At 37.6% G+C, this 12436-nt stretch overlaps 1 pseudogene; it reads right to left on the minus strand.

Moving 5' to 3' along the window:
• Nucleotides 1–9731: 9731 nt before the first annotated feature.
• LOC124106117 (guanylate kinase-like) lies at nt 9732–11043 on the minus strand (annotated as a pseudogene).
• Between the last annotated feature and the right edge of the window lie 1393 nt (nt 11044–12436).

Raw genomic sequence — 12436 nt, forward strand, 5'->3', positions numbered from 1 at the left:
GAATAGAAGACAGAGTTCAGAATGGAGATCAAGGAAGTAAGATTTCACAGGACAGAGTAACAAAGAGGAGAGGGAACTGCACAGAGAAACAGGGGTGGAGTGGGGATGGGGGGCTTGTAGTATTCAGCAGTTTTGATGGGTGCATGACTATACACATACTACGGAAAGAAAGCACTGTCTGGAGGAACTAGAACCTGTGCCTAGAGCACACACAGACCCAGGAATAGTGTTTGTTCTCACTACCAGCCACACTGGAAAAACTCATAATTCATAGGCCCTGGGTAGAGTACTCCAGAAAATCTTGCCTTGGGGAAGGGGATAATTAGCCCTAGCCTGAAAACTACTTCCAACCTGCCAAACCAATCATAAAAGCAAGACCTAAAAGAATCAGACTTTTTGAAATAACTTAACATCATCCATGAACAAAGCTCAAAAGATTTATAAGAATTCTAAAATGTCCAGGACCCAGCAATGTAAAATTCACAAAGTATGCATGCAATAAAATATTACCAGGCATATGCAGAAAGAGTAAAATACAACCCCAAATATGGAGAATTACCAATCAAGACATATCCAAATTTGACATAGATGATAAAATAAGCAGAGAATGTCATTGAAGCAATTATTATGACTGTGTCCCATATGTTCAAACAGCTAAGTAGAAATTAAATGTATTTTTAAAAGATTCAAATGAAGTTTCTTGATATGAAAGCAAAAATATCTCAAATATATGCACTGAATGGTATTAACAAAAACATTAGATGTAAGTCGATAGATTAATAAATTTGAAGGTAGAGCAATAAAAACTATCCCAAATGAAACACCCAGAGAAAAAAAATTAAAAACCCCAAAATTAAAAAAAAAACATCAGTAAGTAGCTTAATATATGGGTAAATAGAGTTCCTGAAGAAGAGAGAGAACAGGAGAAAAAAGAAAGAAAGAAAAAAACCTTAAGAAATAATAAACAAAAACTTTTCAAGCTGAATAAAACCTATCAACCCAGATCAAAGATGTTTGATGAAATCCAAGAGAAAGGATCATGAAGAAAATTATACCAATGCCTATCAACATCAAACTGCAATGACAAATAAATCTAAAAGTATAGAGAGATAAACATGTATGTATAGAGCAACAAAAATAAGAGTTACATCAGATTTTAAAAATTGGCAACAGTGTGAGTGACAACACAGGGGAGCAACATTTTTAAGTAATGAAAGGAGAAAAAAAAAAACAGCCTAGAATTATATGCCCTGCTAAAATATCTTTCAGAAACAAAGGTGAAGTAAAACATATAAAAGCTGAAAGAATTCATTACCTGCCTTATGCACACTATGAGAAAAAAAATAAAGGCTATTTTTCAGACAAAAGGAAAATGATACCAGATAAAAATATTGGTAGTATGTACACAGAAATAATGATTCCTAGAACTGTTTACTAAAGGGTTAAAATACATCAAGCACTTTTTTCTTATCTATTTTAAGAAATAAATATAATAGTAAACATAATTTACTATTTAAATAAAACCAATAACTAAATACTATGGGATTTATAACTCTTTCAGTTGTTCTTCCTTATCCATGGTTTTGCCTTTTGCAGTTTTAGTTATCTGTGGTCAACCATGATCTGAAAATATTAACTGGGAAAATTTAAGAAATAAATAATTCACAAGTTTTAAATTGTGTGCTTTTCTTAATAGTATAGTAAAATCTTGAGGAGTCCCATTCCCCACTGGGGGGTGTGAATCATCCTATTTTCCAGCATATCCATGCTATATATATTCCCTTCCCATTAGTCGCTCAATAGCTATCTTGGTTATCATATCTCCTGCCAAAGTATTGCAAGACTTGTGTTCAAATGAGCCATCTGTTGCCGCAGTCTGGCTGGGCACAATTCAGGAGCCACTTGTCAAAAGAAACCAACTTTATTTTTAGAACCACACACGCCAAACAAAACAGCTCCTCAGGAAAAACCTTCTGAGCCCAACTGCCACCACCGGCTTCCCACAAGCCTCTCAACCTCCCCCACTCCTCCTGCTCTTGAGGCCCATTGGCTGGGTCACATGGGCGGAGCCAAAAAAGTCCCCCAATGAGCAGCTCCATGGTCTGAAAGGGCAGGGAAACAGCCCAATGAGCATCACCGCAGAGGAGCCAATCAGTTGGCAGCTAGAAGTTGCTGGGGCCGCTGTGAGCCAATCATCAGCTGGCAGCTAGAAGTTTGTTGGCAGCTGGAAGTTTGCTGGGGCCCCTTCAGCTGTGGCTCTCAACAATATGTAGTAGCCCAAACTACTAGGTCAGAATGTCTACATCGTTCACCTCATTTTATCTCATCATGTAGGCAGTGCATCATCTTACATCATCACAAGAAGGATGGGAACAGTACATTAACAGTTTGCTACCTTAGAGTGATCATATTCATATAACTTTTATTATATTATATTATATTTGTTCTATTTTATTATTAGTTGCTATTAATCTCTTCTGTGTCAAATTTAAAAATTAAACTTTATATTATGGTTTGGAATTTTTTTGTTTTGTTTTGTTTTTTCAGTGTTGAGAATTGAACCCAGCACCTTGGGTATACTGGGCAAATACTCTACTGCTGAGCTACACAACCAGCACATTATGTTATGGTTTGGGTAAAAATCCCCCCCTTCCCCAGAGTCAATATAAGAACTTAGGTTTTTTGACCCATATTGAGTAAGGTTTGTAAATGCTATATAGTAGCACCTTTTTGATACTAATATAAATAGAATTCTTTTCTTAATTTTATTTTCAGATTATTTATTGCTAGTGTAGAAATATGCTGATTTTTCCATATTGATCTTGTGTTCTTCAACCTTGCTAAATTCATTTATCATGGTATTTAGATTTCTGTCACTTTATACTAGCTATTGGAATCAGAGACTACCAGCTCCCTATTTTTCTTTTTAGGAGTTAATCATGTACTGTTTTTGTCTGGTTTTGATATTGGGATAATGCTGATTTCATATGAGTCAGTAAATATTCTCTTCAAATTTTTTGGATAGTACTGATATTATCTCTTCTTTAAAGGGCTGTTCACCTGTAAAACCATCTCGGCCTGGATTTTCATTATGAAAAGCCTTTAAAGCCAGATGTGATGGTGCACGCCTTAATCCCAGCAGCTCGGAATCTAGAGGCAGGAGAATCAAGAATTCAAAGCCAGCCTCAGGAATTTTGTGTGGTGCTAAGCAACTCAGACTCTGTCTCTAATTAAATACAAAATAGGACTAGGGATGTGGCTCAGTGGTCGAGTGCCCCTGAGTTAAATCAGAGACTACCTGAGTTAAATCCCTGGTACCCAAAAACAAAAATTAAAAAAAAAAAAAAGAAAAGCCTTTAAGCTAGAACTTGCAATATCATTAATAGATACAGATTTTTCAGATTATCTATTTCTTCTTTAGTGTCTTTCAAGAAATATACTCACTTTTTTCAGTTTTCAAATGTATTGGTATAAAGTTGTTCATAACATCCTTTAATAATTATTCTTTTACTATCTAAGAATTGTGGAATTCTTAGAGAGGTCCCTTCTCATTCGCAATATTATTGTTATGGGGTTTTGTGGGATTGTTTTTTCTCCTTTATTCCTGATGAGTATGACTGCAGATTTTTAGTTTTATTGATCTCAAACATTTGGTTTCACTAATGTTTGTTTTCCATTTATCTTGGCTTGATCTGCATTATTTTCTTCCTTTGTTTACTTTGGGCTTAATTTTCTTTGTTAGTTCCTTATGGTGAAGTAAAGTCATTGATTTAAGACTATTTTTTTCTCTTCTTTTCTTATTTTATTTTTATTTTGTACTGAGGATTAAACCCGAAGATATTGAGCTACACCCCCAACCTATGAACTTTATATTTTGAGGCAGTGTCTCACTTAGTTACTGAGGCTTGCCTCAATTTGTGATCTTCCTGTCTCAGTTGCTGGGATTAAATACATGCACTACAACTGACTAAAAATTTTGAATTTCTAACATAAGTATGTAATGGTATAAATCTCCCTCTAAAGTACTCTTTTAAAGACATTCCACAGATTTATACTTGTGGCTTAGAATAAAAACTGTAATTGATAGCCTTATACAGATACATTTAAAGAATGCTTTTAAAAAGATTTTTTTAAAATTTAAACTATTATTTATCTATATTTCTTTAGATTTTTTAACTAAAATATTTTTAATTGTAGATGAACACAATACCTTTATTTCATTTATTTATTTTTATGTGGAGCTGAGGATCGAACTCAGTGCCTCACATGTGCTAGGCAAGCCCTTTACCACTCAATGACAAACCCAGCCCCTTTAGATTTACTTATTTATTTATTTTTAAATTTTTGGGAGGTGGTACTGGGGATGGAACTCAGGGACACTTGAGTTCCCACAGCCCTATTTTGTGTTTTATTTAGTGTTCAGCGTCTCACTGAGTTGCTTAGCACCTCGCTTTTGCTGTGGCTGGCTTTGAGCTTGAGATCCTTCTGCCTCAGTCTCTGTAGCTGCTGAGATATAAGCATGTGCCACTGTGCCTGGCCTAGATTTACTTTTAAATGATACATAAAAACATTAATTAGGTATCACATAATGTTTTGATACACACACACAGTGTAATGTTTAAATCAGGTTATACCTATCTAGCTCCTTAAACATTCATAATTTTGTTATTGTGAAAATTTTCCAAGTTCTTTTTTCCATTTTTTTGACATGTACAGTATTTTATTGTTTATTGTTTTCTAAAGCCCCCTGTTGTTCAGCAGCACACCAGAACCCTTGTTCCTACTTAAATGCAACTTAATACCTATCCATTGACCTTTAACCATCGCTACATCCCTCCCCTACTTCCTTAGCCTCTAATAACCACCATTTTACCCTCAACCTCTATGAGATGGGCTTTCTTTATATTCCATATGCATGAGATCATGTGGTACTTCTCCTTTTAGGATCCCACAAGCCTCTGCCCAGATGTCTCATAAGCTGACATAGGTCAGACATGGTAGGATTCTCCTGACTCTGGATAGAGTCAGTGAATGGACAAGCCCCAGACATCCATGTCACATTTGTGGACACCAACTCCTTCAACTATTTCACACCCTGAGTCCACAACCCAACAAGACCAGCACAACACTTGGGAAGGACCAAGGCCCAGACTTCTGAAGTGGACTTATGGCCCACAACCACTGAAACCTGCCACAGCTGATGCTCTCTGGAGTACAAATCCAATAGAGAGGGGTGGAGTATCTTCCTCTAATTCAAAATATTTTTCAAAGGTAAAAATGATGTGCTCTGAAAATTGTTGCAAGATGGTAAAAGCAGGCTCAGTGGCTTGAGTCTTTGTATGAAGGACATTTGCCTGAAGAGCCACCTTGACCCACAACCAGACTTATAGTAAACAAAAAACCAAGACTTTATTTTTTTTAAATTATTAATACTTGCTTTTTTTCTTTTAACCAAATTAGAATCTAACCTATACCAACAAAAGTATTTACAATATATCCTTGAATTAAACTAACCATCTAAAGATACATTGTTATGGTTTATGTCTTTAAAATTTACCTTCCTTTAGGGACAAGGCTATGTATAAATTAATGTTTACATAAATAAGTAAGTATGGACATGTTCTCCAGAAACATTATTACCTACATGTATGAATTAAAAAAAACAAATAAACAAACATTATTAAAAAAATAAAAATAAAAACAGCTAGGCATGGTGGTGTGTATCCGTAATCTCAGTGACTCTGGAGGCTGAGGTAGGAGGATTGCAAGTCTGAGGCCAACCTCAGCAACTTAGCAAGGCCCTAAGTAACTTAGTGAGATCCTATCTCAAAAAATAAAAAGAGCTGGCGATATAATTCAGCATTAAGTATCACTGGGTTAAATCCCCAGTATTTAAATAAATAAATAAAAAATGAATAAATAAAATAATTTTATAGTATAATAATCATGTACAGTTTATACTAATATGCTTTTAAAACATCATTGTCATGTTTGAAAACTTAATTTGTAAATCCTATTTTTTAAATACCTGCATTTTTCCATGAAATATGAAAAAAAAAATTATTCTAAAACAAGATAAGAATATACATAGAAACTGGATATGGTGGTATAGCAATTGCATTGTTTTTGTTTCTTTGATTACAATTCTTAACTTGAATTTTATCCTAAACCATGATATATTTACCATTATATATGGGAATTATATAATTATATACATTAGTTTTAACTAAATAATTCTAGCAATGCTTTTCATTATTATTTACTGCTTTAAGAGGAAAAAAGCTATGTGTACAACTGTTCTCACTCTACAAAACTTTTTGTTGTTTAAATTATGGAATTATTATGAAGACATTGTTTAATCATCTAATCTAGCTTGGAAATTTCACAGAATTTAATTATTGAGTTAATGTCTACATGCCTGGCATATCATAATATGGCTTAGATTAGTCACTCTTCCAGAAGAGAAGGAGCATAGTGTGGCAGATCGAGGCCTTACACAATAGGCAGGTGTCCGAATTCTCATGTCCTTTTATTTTAAGCCATGAAACCTTAGCATAGTAGTAAACTTCACTCCATAAAATGAACTCATGGGCAATTATATCTTATTGATTAGAACATAGAAGAAAGGTCAGATAATCTCACCAGTGTCTTCTAACACTAAAGTAATTGGCAGACTTAGAATTAGAGTCATATTAAGAATTGACAGTTATAGAAATTACTTGACTCTTTGGATGGAGACTATTTATCCATAAATGATGAATCTATCCATCCAAAACCTCTAAATAGTCAGAAGAAATTACCTATTCCTTTTACACAGAAAAAAATCCCACCTATTGAAAAATCTTTTCATTTTGTTGTTGAAGTCTATAACTCTGGGAAATCAAGAAAAGCCATTGAAAAGCCTTTATAAAGAGGGACTTCATATTCTATTAAAAGTGCGATAGAGGGATAGATTTAAGTTTTCCAAGCCACATCGCTATACCTGTGCAATAAGAGGAAAGCAGGTGTACTAAGTTGCTAAAAACAAAGAAAACAACAACAACAAACCCACACACCAAAAAACCCAACCAAACAAAACTCATTTGGTGCTGTAAGGCATGCTTCCATCCTCTTTAAGTCTTGTCTTACCAAAGAAAGTTGCATGATAGCACAGTTAGATTTGGAGAAGTGCTGATTGATAGAATACCTGCCACCTTCACTTTGAGATCAGTTGGGATGGAACAGGGGGGAAAAATACCTTCAGTCAGTTCATTAAAAATATGTTTGTTTGAAATGTCTTTTTGATTTGTGGCTTTTCTTGATGACTTCTCCAGAAATCTGCTTTTATTCCTCTACAAGTTTTTTCAAAGGATAATGAAAGGTGCATAAAAAAGACTTTTTAAGGCTCTACAGGAAAAAAATATATAGATTATTTGTGTCCTTGCTTTGATCATTCTTTCCATGACTCTCCAGTAGGCTTCATAAACTGTTACATAGATCAAAAACCTAGCAATCTTGTTATCACACCGAACAAATATCTGTCTGAGTAAATGTGCAGACGTTTCTATTCATTGGCCTACTAAGGAGCATAGTTCTTGGAAATGTATAGCATAGAACTCCAATAACCCTATTTATTAGAAACTCTGACCTCACTGACAAAAGTTCCTTGGACTCTCAGCATATATACAGCTTTGAAATAGGACTAAAGTGTCACTTCTTTTATGAAGCTCCAGATATGAACCTGTTGTCCATAATGATCTCATTTTCCTTACTTTTGTTATACATAGGTCCTCCCAGCTGGACAAAGCTGACCACCATTCTCTAACAGGTTGATCAGGTGAGGAGGTTAAAGCATTTTTATTAGCACTACCTGTAGATAGTGTAGAATAGTTTTGCTGGTTTGTAATTGGCATGACCCTGAAGCTCTTAGAGCATATGAGCCTTTTGCTGCAGGAAGTTTTTTTTCCCCCCTCATTTGTTTCCTGACATATGAATCCAGATCATGAATTTGCAGTGTTTTTCTCGCTGGGCTTGATATACTCCCTAAACCACAATTCACTTGGCTCTGATTCTAACTCCCTATCTGGCTTATACCAAGCCTTTTTCTTGCCTTTTTTTATGGACCTTTGCTCTTGGCAAGAAGCTTGATGTGAAGAGTCATAGTCAATAGGTTCATTATGCTGTTCCCTGTCTGACTGATGGAGACCCTTAGTGACTCCGCCTTGAGCTGCCATATCTTTTGATTTCCGGGCACTCAACTTGGCTATTCTCCTAAAAGCTAGTTGTTCAAGATTTGCTGGTATTCTAATGCCCTGTTCTTCACAGTCTCAGATTTTCCTTTGTTGTTATGAGTTGCAAAGGTACCTACTCTGCCTCATGTCTTGGTTTGCCTATTTTATGATCCTATCATCTTTATTCCTGTATGCACACAAAATGCACTTGCTTCCATTACTTTAAGACAAATGTACTAAAACATAAGGCATTTTCCATGGTTTGATGTGTTCCCCAAATTTCATCTTTTGAAAAATTAATCTCAAAATCATATGTTGGTGGCATTTAGAGGAACGACTTTTGGGAGGTAATTAGAATTAATTAAGGTCATTAGGGGAGGGCCCCCATGAAGAAACAGGTGGCTGTAAGAAGGAGAAGAGACCTGAACTGAGTCACACTGTTTGACCATATGATAATTCGTACTGTGTCATAATGCAGCAAAAGGCCCTCACCAGATACCAGACCCTCAACTTTGGACTTCCAGATTATGAGCTAAATAAATGTCTGTTCTTTACAGATTACTCACTCTTTTATATTCAGTTATAGCAACAGAAAATAGGCCTCGACTTCATTGTATCCCCAACTTTTGCTAGAATCCTCAGATGTTGATGTGGAAGAAAAGTGTCTTAAAGCCTCTTGGAGTCCTGGAAGCCACTACTCAATTGACATCAGAAAACTGTACTTATTATATATGGTTTGTACATACACTTCTGGATTTATGACTTGACTAAAGAAAGGTTCAGATATCTACCTGGGGTCTAAAAGATTTAATTTATTTCTCATAGCTCGTTACTTAATTACATTCAACTTGATGGTTTTTGGACTCCCAGAATGTCAGAAAGCATTCTTTTCCCTAACAATCCAATTCATACCTGAAGTGCTTTAAATTTAGTTTTTGACTTAGATGAGCAAAAAACCATGATGTTAGTATCAAAATAATGTGATTTTATTGAATAAATTCTGATACCCAAATTATCACTCTGAGACTAGAGTTTCCTTCTACACAGCACAACTTTGTTAGTATTGAGTTTCTTCTAATCTATTAACATTTTTTTCTATAAACACAAGTTTTAATTTTCCTTTGCCTCTAAGAAATTTTTTTCCTTACTGGCATGTTTTCTGGATCATTCCTTTCTTTCTTTTTTTCTTTTTAAGCCAATGGTCATTTTATTAGGATGTCAGCCCCGATCCAGTGGGAGTGACAGGGGAAGGGACAGAGACAACCAAGGGAGGGCAGATGGGAGGTACCTCAGTTCTCCAGCCACAGTGAGGGAGGGAGGTGGGCAGCAATCCTACCCCACATGCCAGACAACAGCTGAGGTGCAGAGCTGCCATGTGGCCAGCAAGGAGCAGCCATGCCTACCCCAAAATGGGAACCCATCCTGGGTCCTGCGTGGATCCTCAGGAGCCCAGCCAGGCAGCACCTGGAGCCCAGACAGATGTGGGGCACAGGAAGCACCTGTAGAATGGACAGCTGGTCCTCAGGCATGGCTTGTCCCCTGAGCTTTCTTGGTTTCCTCAGAGAGTGCCTGCTTCAGTGCCACGTAGGCCTCATCCATGTTGTCATTGATGATCACCAGGTTGAACAGGCCCGGCTCCTTGCTGCTGCCCATGTTTGCCCAGCGGCAGCCAGCTGCCTCCTCAGGCTTTCCTTTGATTCTGCGTTGCGCTTGCGCAGTCACTGCTCCACGTCCAGTGAAGGTAGCTGCATAGAGATGTAGATGGGGCTGAGGTCTGTCTGCTTGGTGTTGCGCATGCCCTGCAGGTCCACCTCCAGCACACAGATGCGATTCATGGCCTGCACACCCTGCACAGCCGCCTTGCTTGTCCCATACAGGTTCCCTGAGAACTCATTCAATGAAGTCCCCATCGGCGATGTCACGCTGCATCACCTCCTTGGTCACAAAGTAGAATCTCTGCCATTCTCCTCTCCAGGCCGCGGGTCCCTCGTCCTATGGGACACACTGAAACCAAAGACGCTGCCATGCTGTCAGGGGCCAGCACGAACAGGAGCTGAGCACTTACCCTTAGCCTTGCACGATGGAGGTGTGGAACTGGCTTCCGGTGGCAGTGCGAGAGCAGGTGGACCTCACCTTAGCTGGGCAAGAAATTATAGCTCCAGGAGTGGGCGTCACCCAATGGGACTAGGTTACACCCCCACCCCCCCCACCCCCCCCACCCCCCCCACCCCCCCACCCCCGAAACCCAATCCCTTGCCTCATTTGGGTGTCTTCTGCTCAAAAAATAGGGTTTCAGGAGTGCTTTCTCTCTCTTTTTTCTGTCTCTCTCACTTCCCTTGTGGGATCTGGGGCTGAGGAGCCTTCTCTGGACCCCAAGAAAAAGGCACTTTCTGTGTCTGTATGATTATTCAGTGCCAACCCAATTCACTTGGAATGACCCTGATTTAGTCGTATGTGGGGGCAGATGGTGCCAGAACAGGGACACTCCGGTGTGAATTTCAGAAATTTGGTGGGTTTGGCTTTTTCTCCGGTAGTCAAGCATGCTTAGTTTTTCAGAGTATTATGGCTTGGTTTGTGAAAAGCTAGAGAATTAGAAGAAAGTGACGTTGAACTTGTAACATATGGGGAATTTTTTGTCTTCAGAAAAAGAAAAAAAATTATTTTGCAGTTCTGAAGATCATAATTAGTCATAGGGGAAAGAAAAATTATAGACATGCTCCTAGAGCAACCTCTTCAGCAGGGTGCTCTTCCCAGCCCTGGATGGCCCTCTAAGCACCATGGGCCTGGTTCCCCACATGCTGTCCAAAGGGATCCAGCCTGCGCTGCATGACATCTGCCACTGCCCCACCCTGCCTGTGAAGTCTACCTCTCCTGGATCATTTCTTTAAGCCATTCAGAAACTTTTGTTTTAGCCAATATACCAACCCCTGTAAAAGCATTCATTGCTCAGACTCTCCTTACTTTGCACATTGTAATAAAGAATAAATTCTTCTTCACACCACAAAATTGACAGTAATCTCAGGCAAAGCATCATCATGGTACATGCAAGGCCCTGGAACTGTGTCATTGGTGTCCCTGCTTCCTAGGCTTATGATGTACTGTAACAGACAGACGTCTGTGGTTCACCAATAAAGGTTCCCTGCCTTTATGCCAGGAAAATTGTGTTTTGTCTTAGTCACTAGCGACTCTTTTCAGTATTATTTTAAAAACATGTCTGGCTTTTGTTTTCTTCTCAAACTGTTAATCTACACTAATCTGAAACTTGTTAGTAATTTTCAGTTTATAAGTATATGTTATGGTTTAGACATTAGGTGTCTCCAAAAAGCTCATCTGTGTGACAATGCAAGAAGGTTTAGAAATGAAATGATTGGATTATGAAAGCCTAAACCCAATCAGTGAATTAAGCCCCTGATAGAGATTAACTGAGTAGATAACTGAAAACAGGTAGGGTGTTGCTGGAGGAGGTAGGTTATTGAGAACTTTCTTTTTTGAGGTATGTATGTTTTCCTTGTTGAAGAGATCTTGCTCTCTGCTTCCTGCAACATATTCCCAGGACTTTCCTCTGCCACACTCTTCTCCATGATGTGAGCCCTGGGAAATGGAGCCAGCCTTCTATGAACTGAGATTTCTGGAACCATGAGCTTCCAAATAAATTTTTTCTCCTCTAATTGTACATGGTAGGTCTTTTGGTCTCAGCAATAGCATCAAAAAAAAAAAAAGACTAAAGTAGTATATAGCTATCATCCCAGGGATTTTTAGTTGTCATCATCCTAGAATTCTTTTTTTATTTCTTAAATTTGAATCCCATATAATTGACCCTAGTCTTCCTCTTTCTTTAATATACTTTCTCTTTGAGAAAATATGTTCTTCATTTGTTGCCTGAGAAAGTTTGTGTGAGAATGAATGTATGAATTCAACCATAAATACAGAACCAATAGACAATATATTCTACAGGATGTATGTATTTTTGGTGTTTTATTTTTTATCTACATTTTTTATTTATATATGACAGCAAAATGCATTACAATTTTTATTACATATATAGAACACAATTTTTCGTATCGCTGGTTGTATACAAAGTATATTCACACCAATTTGTGTCTTCATACATGTACTTTGAATAGTAATGATCATCACATTTCACCATCATTAATTACCCCATGGCCCCACCCTTCCCCTCCAATCCCTCTGCCCTATCTAAAGCTCATCTATTCCTCCCATGCTCC

The sequence above is a fragment of the Marmota monax genome, unplaced genomic scaffold, assembly GCF_021218885.2.
Source record: "Marmota monax isolate L192 unplaced genomic scaffold, Marmota_monax_Labrador192_F-V1.1 WCK01_AAM20220418_F8-fsc00034, whole genome shotgun sequence".
In the NCBI taxonomy this organism is placed as follows: domain Eukaryota; kingdom Metazoa; phylum Chordata; class Mammalia; order Rodentia; family Sciuridae; genus Marmota; species Marmota monax.